This window comes from Mycetomoellerius zeteki, unplaced genomic scaffold (genome assembly GCF_001594055.1).
Source record: "Mycetomoellerius zeteki isolate Tzet28-1 unplaced genomic scaffold, Tzet1.0 scaffold134, whole genome shotgun sequence".
In the NCBI taxonomy this organism is placed as follows: Eukaryota; Metazoa; Arthropoda; class Insecta; order Hymenoptera; family Formicidae; genus Mycetomoellerius; species Mycetomoellerius zeteki.
This window is the reverse complement of record NW_017256276.1, coordinates 73,357-90,679: the sequence shown is the minus strand read 5'-3', so window position 1 is coordinate 90,679 and position 17,323 is coordinate 73,357.

Sequence of the window (17,323 nt, the reverse complement as noted above, 5' to 3'; positions counted from 1 at the left end):
TGGTGGGTGCGATGGCATCCGACTGGTGGTCGTCGGGAACGATGCTTTGCTGGGGCGCATCGTTACACGTTTTCGTAATGTATTATATAAATCTATTGAATTACCAAATAGTGACTTTTCCCAAATGAAAATAATAATGAAGACGTCTTGCCCAAATAATTTCTAATCGATTCCACTTTTAAAGCACATTAAATAAAATCGCTGTCTGCTAACTTGACGCATGATAAAATTTGTTAATTACAAGAAAAATATTATTTCCCAAATGTTTAAATGCTTTTCCCAAATTTCCCCAAACGATGCCCAAATTATATAGACATAAATAAATCAGAAATATCCAATTTGTCTGCTATCTTGTCAGTGGTTCTATTAGCTAGTCTGGTTTGTCCGACTACGGCCATGAACGTGAAAACAACCAAGAATAAACGCGATGTCTCACCAGTGGACGTGATGTTATAGGCTGGGAAGGCATTAATTGCACGAACGATACTCATATTCGTAATTAAGACATCAAAATATAGTATATTAATCAACAAGAAAATTGGAGGATTCACCTTTTCGGAAGTCTATCCGATGCTAATATATGTCATCTGTCATATTGTGTCTTAATAATCTTTAATTTTTTAAAGGAATTGCTTATTATATTATATGTAAAAAAACATACATATAGAAGACTTATTAAATAGAATTTATTATTATCGATACAATTTGGCCATTTATTTTTCTTATAATGCAACAGAAAATTACAAAATTACACATACAAAATATAACTAGACTTTCAATCCTTTAGATAAGATATAGATACTTGAATAAATAATAAAAGATATTTGAACTTTAAATAATAGATTTCGATAAGAAAGTAAAGATTAAATATAGATTTCAAACATAATATAAAGCCTTAATTTTTTAAGGGATAATGCTCATAATTGATAATGATTATAATTGATCATCACGTATATAATAATTTATTTAAACATTTATACATCTATAATATATCCACAATCTTGAAAACAGATGTGAATTTAAATATTATACGCGCGTATAAAACTGTTTATAAAGTTATATAAATACATAATTACATAGAGCGTTTGAAAGTAGACTGATGAAATATTTGATTGAAACAATGAGATTCTTCTTAAAAATTTAAAAACTGAAATGTCATGTTTTATAAATATTTTGACAAATGAACGATTTTTAAAACAGTTAGATTTTTGATCAATTAAAAAATAAAATTTATTTGTGAAAAGTATATATTATTTATATTCATATTAAAATTATATATTTGTATATTAATGCTAATCAATGACACAGTAATATATTTAGCTTTATTGTTTTCCAACTCTGGAGGCACATAATCTTAAAAATACATAATAAAATTTGAAAACTTTGGATCAATTTACGAATATTTTATTAGATTTATATGTGAAAAAAACCATCTTAGTTCTCTCTGAAAAGAATATTGTTGTTCTTAGCATACATAATGTGCCAATGATCAAATGCATCTCACACAATTTTACGGGCACATGTATGTGTGTGTGTTTGTGTGTGTGTTTATGTGTGTTATCAATGATATACATCGGACACACACACGCACGCACGCACTCACGCACGCACACAGATATAGGGTATCCCATTTTAATGAAAATAATGAAACATCTTGAAAATAAAACAATTGACAAAAACGATTGATAAACAAAAATATTTCGGATAAAAGCTATATAGTCTGAGGAGGATCAAATAATAGTAAAATCAATTTTCGAAAAAAATCAATTTTTCAAGATCATATAAAGATTATTGCAACTTTTTAAAGTAGAATCGGGAGACGCTGTAGCGTCTCCCGTTAAGTATATTTTTGAAGTATATTTTAATACATGATTTCTCTACATAATAATGATTTTTCTAGTTATTATGAATATGAAAATATTAAAGTTATAAAAAATCAATAGTTTATGAGATATTTTATACTTTATTTTGACAAATTTTTACATAAATTATAAAATATTTCTTAAGAAGATGTGAATTAATTGATGTAGAGGAAACATATAGCAGCTCTTCAAAAGTTATGTAATTGTATTATATATTATAAATTGCAATTTTTTTTGAAAAACTGCATATTTTCTTTATATACTGATACATCTCATTAGTCTGCATAAAAGTATTAAGGTACAGTTTAAAAAAATTAAGCTTCTCTTCTCTTCTCTCTCTCTCTCTCTCTCTCTCTCTCTCTCTGAGTTATTTTATATTTTATGTCGAAATATAAAATATCTTTTAAACATACTTTAATACTTTTAGAGATATGTATATACAATATATATATCCACAGAATAATTAGAGGAATCGTATCATGTAAAAAAATAATATAATTCCATTTTTTTAAATGACAACTTTTATACAAAGATATTAAAAAATTGATTTCTTTCAAAAATCAATATTATCTTTACTTGTTCCACTTTAAATCATCATATAACTTTTGCGCAAAATTTGGTTTTTTTCCGTATATTTTTCAGAATATTTGTTTGAGACAATTAAAATGGATCCTGGAGACATCCTGTATATCTTATATGTATGATATATAATTATACATATATCTTTCTATACATTTATTTATCTATATATTTTTATAAGTTAATTAATTTGCTATTGCCTAGATAAATCATTTTAAAACTTAGGACATAAAAAATAATAGATTATTCTGCTCGTGACATCTCTCGTAGATATACACGGAAGTTCCTATTACGGAAGTACGCATTATAGATAATCGCTTTACTTGCGTTCCAATTTGTATGCATAAATTATGTCGTAATACTCGCTCTAACTTGTAGCGTGTATTCCTAGCCATAAGCAGAGTCGCAATCGTACTATCTTAAGCCGGAGCACATTTTTTTGGCTTCTCATTATTTATCTACATTACCGTAGTCGCGTGATGACCGATTTCGACTTGATCTGACTTTATCTCGATATTTTCATCAGATAACTTTACGTACGCAACATACCGTTTTCCAAGTATAGTAATGGAATATTCTACTACTATATCAGTGTATTGGAAATGAAAATATGTAGATATGTATGTGTGTACGTACTACATTGTAATTAACAGCCATAGATCTTAATATCTTATATATGGATGTGTTTTTCCCGTTATTTATAAAGAGATAGTAAATGCGTTGTATCTTCTATCCTTCGTTACACCAAATGTACATACAATGTGCATGCTCAAAATGACATACCAAAAAAATGACGTACCTTATATGAGAAATGATCAACAATTTCAAATATGTCATGTAATGACGTTTTAACCGATAGATTATAATTGACGAAGTCTTGCAAAAATGATAAGACGATGTGAGCTGTGTGGTGTATATTGGAGGAAGAATGGCAGTATTTGATCCTTTCATTCGTGCGCGCGCGCTTAAGTACTTTATAATGAATGATTATGATTTGAAATGTAATAAAACATGACATTACGTTCGAATTTACGCAGTAGTCTCATAAAAAAAAAGGATAGAAGATATTATATTCTCTCGCTCTATCAACTCGATCCCAATTATAGCAATAAGGCGTATCCATATATAGGATATAAAGTTAACAGCACTGAAATTTGAAATAGCTGTCAACTGATAATCAAATAATTTCTATGCTATATGACTGATATTTTCTTATTTTTTAACTATTTTAAAACGTTTTAATCATTTTCATCATTTAATTCTGAGCGTATTAGTTTCTTATTTTTAATTTTTTTTCATCGTTCTAGTAAATGATTAGAGATTATATTGACTTTCATTCCTAACAGATTTATGTTTACATCGTAAGCTCTTGAGTAAAACAATCGCTTGATAGAGTATAAAATCGGATTTGTTCATAAAACTAAAATAAATTAAGTACAATTATTATTACATAAATACTATCTATCCATAAACGCTAGGACGGAAGCATTTGGATGATCGATAATGCTTAAGTCGATATACTATATGAATATAATGTATGTTGCATCGATAGATGGGCTAAATAAAGCGTCATTAAATTAAAGATAAGAAACGATAAAAAAATAATATGTCTTATCTAAAGATAATCATTTTATATATATACAGGGTGTTTCCAAATTAAATGGCAAAACTTCGGGAGCGTGTAGAGGAGTAAAAAACTAAGAAAAAAAGTCCTATAGACATATGCTCCTTTTTGCTCCGTTTCAGAGAAATCGAAAAAAAATGTTTACATTTCTTGCCATATCTAACACCGACATATTTGATTACATTTTCCACTTTCTGTTATGAATTTGTCAGTCGCTCTTTGAAAGCCTTTAACAGTAGATGAATTTTGTCTTTTGCAATATGCCGCGTACGTATTCTAATAGTGAATATGCTGATATGGTTTTTGTATACGGTTTCTGCAACGGTAATGCTTTAAAGGCGGTGCGAGAATATGCACGACGATTTCCAAACAGAAGAGTGCCAAACCGAAGAGTGTTTATGTTGACATTTAATAGATTGCGAGAGACTGGATCATTTTCAATTCGACAAGAAAACAACCGATTTCAAGCAGCGTTACGAAGAGATTTGCAGGCAGGGAATCGTATTTTACAACATTTTGACAATCATCCTGAGACCAGCGTTCGGAATGCGTCGGCTGTATTGGGAGTGTCACCACAAACAATTTGGCGAACTGTAAAAGGAGATAATCGCTATCCCTACCACATTCAAAAAGTGCAAAATTTATTACCTCAAGATCATTGGAACAGATTGAACTTTTGTAACTGGTACCTTCAGACATGCCACAATGATATTTTATTTCCATCTAAAATAATGTGGTCAGATGAGGCAACATTTACCAGAGGTGGAATAATTAATCAAAGGAATTATCATATATGGGCTCATCAAAATCCCAGGTCTGTTAGAGAATACAAATTTCAGCAAGAGTTTTCTGTTAATGTCTGGCTTGGAATTTGGAACGACGTTTTAGTGGGACCGTTTTTTTTACCTGCAAGATTAAATGGGGACCGTTTTCTAAATTTCTTGGAGAATGAATTTTCTGACTATTTAGAAAACATCCCATTACAACAACGTACTGAAATGTGGTTTCAATTAGATGGATGCCCTGCTCATTACAGCAGAGTCGCTAGAACCTGGTTAGATAGAAAATTCCCACAACGATGGATTGGACGTGGAGGAGCAGTACATTGGGCAACTCGTTCGCCCGACTTAACGCCATTAGATTTCTATGCATGGGGTACTCTGAAGCAAGAAGTTTATTCTTCGCCTATTCAATCAGAGCAACATTTGAGAAATCGTATCGTAGCTGCAGCGAACAGAATATCGCAAGAACAGTGCCTGGCTGCTACAAGAGCCGTGTTTGACAGATGCAATGCTTGTATTGCTGCAAGAGGTGCACATTTCGAACAAAATCTTCATTAAAAAGTTTATAAATAAAATAATTAAAATAATAAATTAAATATATTTTTTTCTTTTTTCGTGATTTCCTGCGAAACAAAGCAAAAAGGAGCATATGTCTATAGGACTTTTTTTCTTAGTTTTTTACTCCTCTACACGCTCCCGAAGTTTTGCCATTTAATTTGGAAACACCCTGTATATATATGTACACTGGATGGACGGTAAAAACCGTAACAACGTTTAAGATTAGATTCTTGAGACGAAAATCCTAATATCAAAATGTTGAGGCTATAATAGTTTTTTTAATTATAAGCATTTAAAGTTAGCGAATCATATAGCCTAAAGTTCCCGCGTTTAGGTGTGGTTAATATTTTGCGTTAGCGTTTACCTATCATATCTGTACACACGAACTTCAGGCGATGTAATTCGCTAACTTTAAATGCTTATAAATAAAAAATTATTATAGCCTCGATATTTTGGTATTAGGATTTTCGTCTCTAAATGATTTCAGAAATCTGTACCCTTAAGTGTTGATTGTTAGTCTTTACCGAATACACCCAGAGAAAAGTTTCTTCAATTTAAAGAAATGTTTTTTTTGCTATACGGTTAAAAAAAAATTTCTTTGATTTGGACGTCATTTCTTTGATTTAAACATTATTTTCTGAAATCAAATAAAAAATTTATTTGATTTAAAGAAATTATGTTTAAATTAAAGAAATGATGTTTAAATTAAAGAAATTTTTTCTTTAACCGTATAGCAAAAAAAACATTTCTTTGAATTGAAGAAAGCTTTCTCTGGGTGTACCCTGTATATATTACATTGTACATATACGTTAAACATAATATACGTATAAACATAAATATATATATATATATACAGGGTGATCCGAAATTCCCACATTCGGAGTACAGGACATGATACTTTATGCTAAAAGAAATAACTTTTTCTTTTTGCAAAATTGCGTTTGACAAGTAGTTTTTGCAGGAGAGCAGATTGAAGTTATACGAGTAAACGCAAAAATTATTTATCGAATGTAATTTTACTACGGAAAAAAGTTGTTCGTTTTTAGCACAAAAAACAATTTTTTCCTTTAGTAAAATTGCGTCCAATAAGTAGTTTTTGCAAGAGAGCAGGTTGAAGTTAACAAATAAGCGCAAAAATTATTTATTGGACGCAATTTTGCTATAGGAAAAAGTTGTTTGTTTTAGCAAAGTATCATGTCCTGTACTCCGGGAATTTCGGATCACCCTGTATATGTATAATATATAATTTGAATTTAAGCTGGATCAATATTTTGATATACATATCTGTAGCCATATCTGACAATTTTCTATCTAGTCATTGTTATATTTCAAATATACATGAGGTAGAGCGGGGCTTTTTCGTCCATTTTTCGCAATAATATTTATACGTAAATAATATTCTGAATAGCACATCAGAAGACACGACAGTGTCTCGCGCTAAGAGCAAGCGCAGCGATATCGAAGCGCGAGACCAGCCGAGTATCTTTACGCGAGCTGTCGAATCTTCCAGTATGACGATTCTATTGGATTTCATTAAGAACAGAACCGATCAAGTTTTAAATAGGCTCAATTGACAGTAACCACCCAAAATATATAATAAAAAGGTTTTTATTTTTTCCCTACGAGCAGAGATATTGCGACACAAAGTCTGAATGTGTGAAATTTTATTTTCGTCGTCGTCATCGTTGTCGTCGTTATTGGAATGTGGGGGAAATGTCTTTTTGGAATTTTTTCCGCAATATTGAATACTTAAAGGATAGTCCTTAAAGAGCAATCACGATTGTAACTACAATGTAATAATTGTAAACACGTCACTGCAAAGAGGTATCGTTTGCCGTCATAAATTTTCATATTATTTTAAAGTTGAAACTGATTGAATAGCTCCTCTCTATCCTTACAAAATGACAGTATTCTCTAAATTTGAATCACTGATATCAGTTCCAAGTATGCCACTGAGTACACTGAAAAAAAATTTACTGAATTATTAAATATTTGTTTGAATAGTACTAACGAAATATTTACTAAATGTAAACATTTATTTAATTTAAGTATAACTTTTTAATTTTAAATAAATGTTTATTTACTGTAAGTAAATATTTCGTTAGTACTATTGAAACAAATACTTAATACAATTCAGTAAATTTTTTTTTACCGTAATCAATGAAATTCAATTGAAAAAGAAAGGAAGTTAAACATTATATAATTAAAATACCAATATTTGCACGTCATTTCTAATACCATATACATCAGGAGATACGGTAGTGTCTCGGCGCTAAGCCAAATTGAATATACACTAAAGCAAGGTTAGCTAGTTAGAGATTCCACGTTTCATTGATTTTTTGGTTGACTTGCTCTGTGAATTCACTATTTAACATACTTGGGATTGATATCAGTAATTAACCTGATTCAGATTTAGAGAACATGTAAGTATTGCGAATGTAACCATTAAAATTATAATATGATAAAAAATATTATATAAAAATTAAAATTTTTTAATTTCTCTCTAATGGTATTTCATTATACGACATAATCATCTTCGATCATCCATTCGCTATGTCAATAATCTTTTGTCGCACAGAATCGAATAATAAATACTGATTTATATCAAATTACTTGTCTACCTAATAATGCGACTTTTGAGAGACATTGCCGCGCTTTGTGAGCTAATCTTATGTTCTTAAGAATTACATTTTCCCAAATATTACGTTGTAACACAATGCCATCCGATGCTGAACATAACAGCTGTAGCTTTCTTGAGATCGAAAATGTTATATAATATATCAACCAATCTCTTTCTCTCTCTTACACACACACACACACACACACACTCACACACACACACACACACACACTCACACACACACACACACACACACTCACACACACACACACACACACACTCACACACACACACACACACACACTCACACACACACACACACACACACTCACACACACACACACACACACACTCACACACACACACACACACACACTCACACACACACACACACACACACACTTTCTTTCTCTCTCCCCCCCCCCTCTCAATCAGTTTGAATGCCAAAGAATATAAATGTGCATCTTTTAGAGTAACTTTAATGGTATCTCATTTAAGTTAGTGCGCGAGAGGGGGGTAAGGACAAAGAAAGACAGAAATACATAATATGAAAGTTATATGTGAATAGTGCAGAAAATTGAAGGCATTGTTCATTTAATAACAATTATTATAAAATCGCACTAAATTACAATATAATAATATATTTTATAATTTTAGCTCATGTGCTAGCTATTTTTCTGTTTAATAGTAATGATTAAAATCATATTCTTCTAATTATCTTATTTTTATTTTATCGAAATATTCATTAATGACAGACACGCTACTATTTTATTTGTGTTATGAAATTTACTATTGACATATTCATATAACATAATGTGATATATGTACGTGCATATACATATATATATATTTATACAGGAATACATATATGTATGTATATATAGGGTGTCCCATTTTAAAAAATGCATTAAGATTTTTCGAAAATTATGGTTGATACGGAAAAATGTTTCAAACAAAAGTTGTATGATTTGGAGGGGGACATAAGAAAATATTATACCATTGATTTGATCTTGAGTGGCGTCGTTAAGATTAGGTCAAGGTCACATCGATTTTTTAAAAATAGAACACCATAATTTTGATGCCAGAATTTAATACCTGGTGTCAAGAGCTTTTCAAAACACTATAATAAAGTTATTTTTCATTAAGTGCTTTTCGAGTTATAAGGCTTGAAAGTTACAGTACCGCCGGCATTAGCATTACGCAAGGTGTCCGATTGATGGCTAAAATCTCTTGAATGTTGTTTAGGATCATGTCCTGGATAATATTTGTCAAAATCAAAGTCATTGGAGGTTGTACCTCTTATTTTCATTTTTGCACTAAGAATTCATTTTTACGTAAAAATGAAAATAAGAAGTACAAGCTCCAATGACACCAGCTATTAAATTCTGGCATTAAAACTAGGGTGTTCCATTTAAAGAAATCAATTTGACCTTGACCTGACCTTAACGACGCCACCCAAGGTCAAATCAGTAGTACCTTCTTATGTCTCCTTCCGAACTTTTATTTGAAATATTTTTCCGTATCTACCATAGTTTTCGAGAAATCTTAATGCATTATTTAAAATGGGACACCCTGTATGTTTCATGTTTAGGATCATTATGATTAAATGGCTGACTTGTTGATTTAAAAATTAATTTTTTTATAACGAATATTTAATCAGTATTAACATTATTACTTGCAATTTAATATTTTATTGATAAATATCTTGAAATAATGAAGATTTTATTCAAAGATATAACATATAAATATGTAACGATAAAAACATTTAAATGAAAAATGAAAATGGTTCTATTTATTCTTTTCTCACTGTCGAATGTAAATTTTTTAAAAGCCATTAATTTGTAATGTAATTATACATGTAAAAAGTGTACTATTTAAATTTTTGTTGAAAAATCATATGCGAATTTATCTTGATAAAAATTTTAGTATTGCTATTACTAATATATAGAGTGTTTTATTTTAATTTCCTCAGAAAAATATTTCGAAAAATATGGAAGATATGAAAAAACGTTTCGTACAAAAGTTTTATAACATTGGGGGAACTATAAGACAGTGTCATTGGTTTGACCTTGGAAGCTTTGGATTACGTGTCAAAGTCAAAGCAAGTTCATTTTGAATTTTTTAAATGGAATCCTCTTATTGCATATTATTGCATATTTTTATAGTTTACTTTGAGAGCTTTTCAAAACACTACAATGAGACTTCTTTTGATTAAGTATTTTTCGAGATATTAGTTGATAAAATTCATGTACTGCCAGTATTAGCATTATCCAAGGTATCCGATCAATGGCTACAACTTTTGAATGTTGTTTAGAGCTATGATCTTAATATCATTTGCCAAGATGAAGACTATTGGAGATTATTCCATTTTATTTCCTTTTATAACGTTAAAAAAGAATTTCATTGTAGTGTTTAGAAAAACTCTCGGAATAAGCTACAAGAATATGTAAATAATAAAATGGGGGGTTCCATTTAGAAAATTCAAAGTGATCTCGCTCTGATCTTGACAACGCCTGCATCCAAAGTCATACCAATGACATCATCTTCTGTCCCCCTCAATGTCCCACAAAACTTCAATACGAAATACTATTTTTTTATATCTTCCATATTTTCGAAATATTTGCTTGGAGAAATTAAAATGAAACACCCTATATAATGCTGTTCGTTCCGATTTATTAAACGTATCTCGTAGCGAGTGTCTTAGGAATATTATCACACGCGTTCTGTGGTCATTTATATTATTTTTTGTATGAGACTATATTGAGATTATGTTGTACAACACATTATAATACACGCCCGGTCACATATACATGCATGCACATACACACGCGCATACATCTACAAATTATATTCTCGGCCTATATCTATTGTTAATTTGAAAGAATTAAATGTATTCTAATCAATAGAAGATGAATTAACATTGCATTTTATAATTATCGATATGTTGACACGAGATCGTACAATTTTATGAAGATTGATCATTTAACTTACGCGCGGAACAATGCGACATCTTCATATCATATTTCTTCTGAGAAAATAATTCATCGCTAGACAAATTATACAATATATATATACACTACTCACAAAAATTAGAGGAACACTTAATTTTTTGTAAAAATTAGACAAAGTTTAGGCAGCTGTAACTTCGTCAAAAATGAATGAAATTTGAATTTAAAAAAAGAGTTTTAAAGCTTGAAATCTCTATTTTCGAAAGGTCACTATTTTTTTTAGTTTCTGCGAGTTTAGTAATTTTTACGCATAGAAAACTATAAATTGAACGAAACGAGAAATTTTTATCTCACTTTGGGGGCTTATCACGTGCAAAGAAAAAATCTGCGAAAATTTTCGATTTTCTCATGTAAAAACTTGAAGTTTTTCCTAAAAAATCATTTTTTATAAATGTTTCTACAATTTTCTACTGAATTATCATGGAATAAGTAAAAAGTGAGCACTTTGACTTTTGATTGCTCATTACTCCGTTAAAAATCATAGTACCGCAATTTTAAAAAAAGATTCTTAAAGTTAAAACTTTGTTCTATCTGATGGTGTTGTTGCCAAAATTTTTTATGAAACGCGTAAACATGATACGAACGATTTAAAATATCGTAAAAATTAGCAATTTTTCCCTTTTTCATTTTCACTCAGAAAAAAATTGTGTGGATCAACAACAAAAATTTATTCTTCACGCTTTTTGTGCATTTTTGTGCTTCTAAGTATCCTGCATTTATAAAAAATTCGTCGAATAGCTATGAGATTTCTTTCGTGGTGGCCACTATGGTTTAATGATGCAAAACGTATAAAAAACTGGAAAATTTCTTAATTTCAGTGGAAAAAAAATAAAAAAAATAAAAAGTAAAGTTCAATTAACGTTGGAAAATCAATTTCTACTACTTCGACACTACACTGATTTTTACTAAAATTTTAATTTTCTTGGGAATTTTATTACGATTTTAATTATCGTTATTCAACGATTGTTTTCAAGACCGAATTTTTAATTGACATTTTTGCCTTTTTTATTTATTTCTTTTTTTTCTTTTTGAAATTTTAAATCTAATAAAGGAGTTGAGATTCCCACACACAGCTGGGGAATAACTCCTAAGCACTTTCAGAAGTTTCAGAGGCCCCACAAACAGACCATCTATGGAACACATTAATCAAGCTGAGAGTAAGTACCGGATGCCGGACTCGATTTGCATACGCCTCTTTATAGGGGTCCGCGTCATTTTCTCCTTACGGGAAACGAGTTCATCTAGCGGCAGCGCTGCGCACTACGCCGGCAGAGCTGCCCACTATGCGTAGTGGATAACGCTAACACCAGGTATTTTTTCAAATTTCAGTGCAAAAAAAAGTAAACAAAACTTATTCATACCGACACTTAGTAAAAATCAGTGTAGTGTCGAAGCAGTAGAAATTGATTTTCCAACGTTAATTGAACTTTACTTTTTATTTTTTTTATTTTTTTTCCACTGAAATTAAGAAATTTTCCAGTTTTTTATACGTTTTGCATCATTAAACCATAGTGGCCACCACGAAAGAAATCTCATAGCTATTCGACGAATTTTTTATAAATGCAGGATACTTAGAAGCACAAAAATGCACAAAAAGCGTGAAGAATAAATTTTTGTTGTTGATCCACACAATTTTTTTCTGAGTGAAAATTTTCGCAGATTTTTTCTTCGCACGTGACAAGCCCACAAAGTGAGATAAAAATTTCTCGTTTCGTTCAATTTATAGTTTTCTATGCGTAAAAATTACTAAACTCGCAGAAACTAAAAAAAATAGTGACCTTTCGAAAATAGAGATTTCAAGCTTTAACTCTTTTTTTAAATTCAAATTTCATTCATTTTTGACGAAGTTACAGCTGCCTAAACTTTATCTAATTTTTATAAAAAATTAAGTGTTCCTCTAATTTTTGTGAGTAGTGTATATATAATATATTTTATACACACACACACACACACATACACACACACACACGCGCGCGCGCGCGCGCGCGCACGCACGCATTGTTTATAAATTCGGGAACATTTGCGATTTTCCCGCATTTCACAAAATCTTAAGTATCTCAATGAAAAGAAAAATCGTAGAGTTTTTAAAAATACATTTTAACTCTTTCCTTACCGGGTATGCGTTCGCAAGTAAACTTTCTCTGTACCTGAAACTCCACCATAAATGTCCATTTTAAAGATAAAGTGACATATGTCTAGCTGTTAATACGTGTCACGCGTTCACCTAGAGTTTATAGTCAGAATTGACCGTTTATATTAATTATAAAATAAGATCGCTGGTATCCACCGCTCAGTATGTGGATGCCTATTAAAGTCATTAATATTGAAAGGATTAAAGAAGAAAAATAGAGCTTCGCATAAACTGGCGTTTGAATCTTGTCCCTATGATATTTTATTCCTAAGTTACACAAAGTTGAGAATGGAAATTGAAAATTTTTTTTAATTTGAAAAATATTTTAAATATTTTTGTTATCTTTCTAAGCTTTCTACCTGGATGGAACATCATTGGAGGAAATTTAATAAACATTTTAAAGTAGACTTTCTAAATTTTAAAATGCTTTTTGAAAAAAATTGTTACGTTGATTTTTCACAAAGATATCGAATTTTTTATTGTAGGAAATTTTATTATGTAAAAATGTATTACCTTTTCTATATAAATATATATATATTTTTTATAATGTTTTTGACTTTGAACTAAAAAGTTTACAGAAAAAAGACACAGGGAAAAATATTTATTGTAATGTTCTTGATTCGTACCTATATATAGATATCATATATTTTTTCAAAATATTAAAAAAAATTTTTTTTACTCAATTTTATGAAATATGGCCGTCGAAAAAAAGTTTTTAAAAAATTTTGAAAAAATTTATACGAATCAAGCATGTTATAATAAATATTTCTTCCCTTTTGTTCTTCTCTGAAAACTTCTCAGTTTCGAAGTAAAAAATATTTTAGAAAAATTACATTTTTAAACAAAATTTTACATAATGAAAAATTCAATATCTTTGCGAAAAAGCATCGTAGCAATTTTTATCAAAAGGCATTTTAAAGCTTAGAAAATCTACTTTAAAATGCTTGTTTGTTAAATTTTGTCTGATGATATTCCATCCATGGTGCGTTTCAAAAAATAAAAATATTGAAAAAGGTCAGTTTGAATTTTATGTAATTTAAAAACGAAATATCATAGAGACGAAATTAAAAGTTTGAAGCTCTATTTTTCTTCTTTAAAATGCATTTTTAAAACTTTCTCTATGATTTTTTTCACCGAAATACTTAAATTTGTGTAAAATGCGAGAAAATCGCAAGCGTTTCTGAATTTATAAACAGTTTTGTGTGTGTGTGTGTGTGTGTGTGCGCGCGCGTGTGTGTGTGTGTGCGTGTGCGTGCGTGCGTGCGTGTGCGTGTGCACGCGCGTGTATACATACACATACATATATATGTATATCAAGGGACCTTAAAAATTAAAATAAATACATCTTTTACGTTAAATAAATACATTGTTTACGTTAAATAAAAAAACTGCTTTCTAACTGCTTCCTAAATGCTTGAGCATTTTTTAAGAATATCGAGTACTTTTATTCAAGTTTTGATATGACTGTATTCAAGTTTTGATATGACTCTTTCTTACCATTTTGCTTTTACAATTAGTTAAAGTAACTAGAAATGTGATTTTGTGCTAAACTATCCTTTGTTATGAGTTAAGCCTCATAAAAATTCTTCGACTCTATTTGTTAGAAGAAATAATGGACGCATTACGTATTAGTATCGATCTTTTAAATTTACGCTTTGCCTTTCTCCAGGCCGTCGTGAACATGAGCACCTATTAAAGGGATGCTGGTGTCGTTTGTAATACCAACAAATGCATTTCGCACTTTTTATTTTCTTTGTTTTCCTTATACAAAATAAAAGATCCTCCAGAATAAAAGAAAATATGCAAATAGTTGTGGTAAACTACAAACCTGTATGAAAAACAAAAAATATTGTAAATTATATATATATATATATTTTTTATATTATATATTTATATATATTTTTTTATGTTATATATTCATATATTTTTTCTCTTATTACGTAAGTTATTTCTTCACATGATATAAGCATTAAATAAAATTCAAATATATATCCAAACAAGAAGTCATTTCCCCTTTACATTTTAATAATGTAAAGAATATAATGAGAGCTTCAAATTACATGATTTTGAAGCTTACAAGAAGTAAATGGCTGCGTTCAGTAAGAAAATTAATCAGTTAGCGCTTAGTAATTCTTTAATATGATTGGTTCTTGCCTTTAGTTCTTCGTAAAATCTAAGTATAGGGACCAATCGTATTAAAGAATCCCTAAGCGCTAACTGATTATAGTTTTCTCTGCTGAACGCAGCCAATGAAAAAGTACGATCTGAGTGTACATAACCTCCCAGACAGCACAAAATACTAAAAGATAACGAAATGTTGTCTTTTCGACAAATCGAAAAGATGTCTAAAAGATGATGGAAAGATATCGTTTTTAGGTTGTCTTTTCGATAAGATGAAAAGATGTTTATAAGATGCCTTTTAGTTTTGTCGAAAAAATAACTTAAAAAGAACATGTTTTCGTGTCATCTTTCTGGTCGTTTTTGGGTGTCTTTTCGGCAAAACGAAAAGTTGACTAAAAGATATCTTTTTTAACATAAAGAAGATACTTCTCCGTTAGTTTGATACTTTTCATCACTCACCGAGCAGTATGCAAGATTGCTATCAGACGGACGCGGTGAAGTTTAATTTCTCTTGTTTGAAAACTGTACAGGACAGAATAAAAGATGCGCAGGCATTATGAGAAATTTTACCCGTCTAATGAATACTAATGAAATATTTTTTGGTAGCGAGTCTCCAAAGGGGATTATGATGAAAGATAATGGCTCTTACACACAGGACACGGCAAACATTGCGGAACTCATGAGATGTATATTGACAGTCATACAATTTCGTCTAATTTTATGTAAAACTTAATTCAGAAATCTGATGTTATTAAATGTTATATGTACTAAAATATAAAAATTAAAAGAAATTTTAAAAACGACTAAAAGATATCTACAGAAGTCATCTTTTAGTTATCTGTTATCATATGGATAAAGCTATAAAGATGGCTAGCAGTGCGACATCTGTTTAGTCATCTTTTTGTCGATTATATTCTTTCATTAAAAGAAATAATCTTTATAACAATTTAGTCATCTTTTAAACAACTCTGTGCTTTCTGGGTTAGTATTCATGCGATATATGGGATATAACAGCAAGAAATGTACGTAATATTTTACTCAATGTATATAATGTTTTACTTAGGCCCAATCTTACAACTCACGATTAACTCTTAACCGAGATTCAACTTATCCTTGAATTGGAAAGAGATGAGGAATAAGTTGAATATTGGTTAAGAGTTAACCGTGAATTGTAGAACTGGACCTTAATATACGTATATTGTTTTACTTAATGCATATAACGTTTTATTTAATATATTGTAATGATTTATTTGGAATTAAGAATTTGTTTTATCATATCGATCAACGGTCACTCCAGCATCCCCTTAAGGGGATCCTAAAACTGTCTGTTTTACCGACTAAACATAATAATTTTTGTGTCGTACTTTTTTCTTCTTTACAGATTTAAAAATCCTTTTCCAGAATTAAAGTATATGTGTGCAATACGTGTCTGTGAGGTGGAGTTTATACCGAGAACGGAAAATTTTTTAAAGTGAGATCTTCCTTACCATTTCTTACAATAGTGGTATATATTATAGAGTCGTCAATATCGTGATATTTGCTTGAATAAAAGTTTTGTAATTTGTACTTACAAAATTGTAGTTTATAGACTAATAGTTTATACGAAGAAACAATGCCCATACAGCACAGAAAGATTGCAGTAATGTTGCAGCAATATTTCTTTGCAAGATTGTAACATTGCAGCAACGGTAAAATGTCCGCCTTTAAAAATAGTGCGATGCAATATTGCTTGCAGCAATATTAAAATATAATATATTTCACAATACTTTGTAATGGTGTAATAATTGATATTTTTCATTTATACGAACAATTTGTGGGACTTGTATACAAATGCTAAACATTGCAAAAATAATTACATAAATATATTTGCAATGCGTCATCACTGCTCGCCAATCGTTCGACGAACGGGCTAGAGCTACTTTGCCACTTAAACACGATCAATTGTAGCATATAAAACGCTCGTATACATATATGTATGTAAAATATGGCACACACACACACACACACACACACGCACGCACGCACGCACGCACGCACG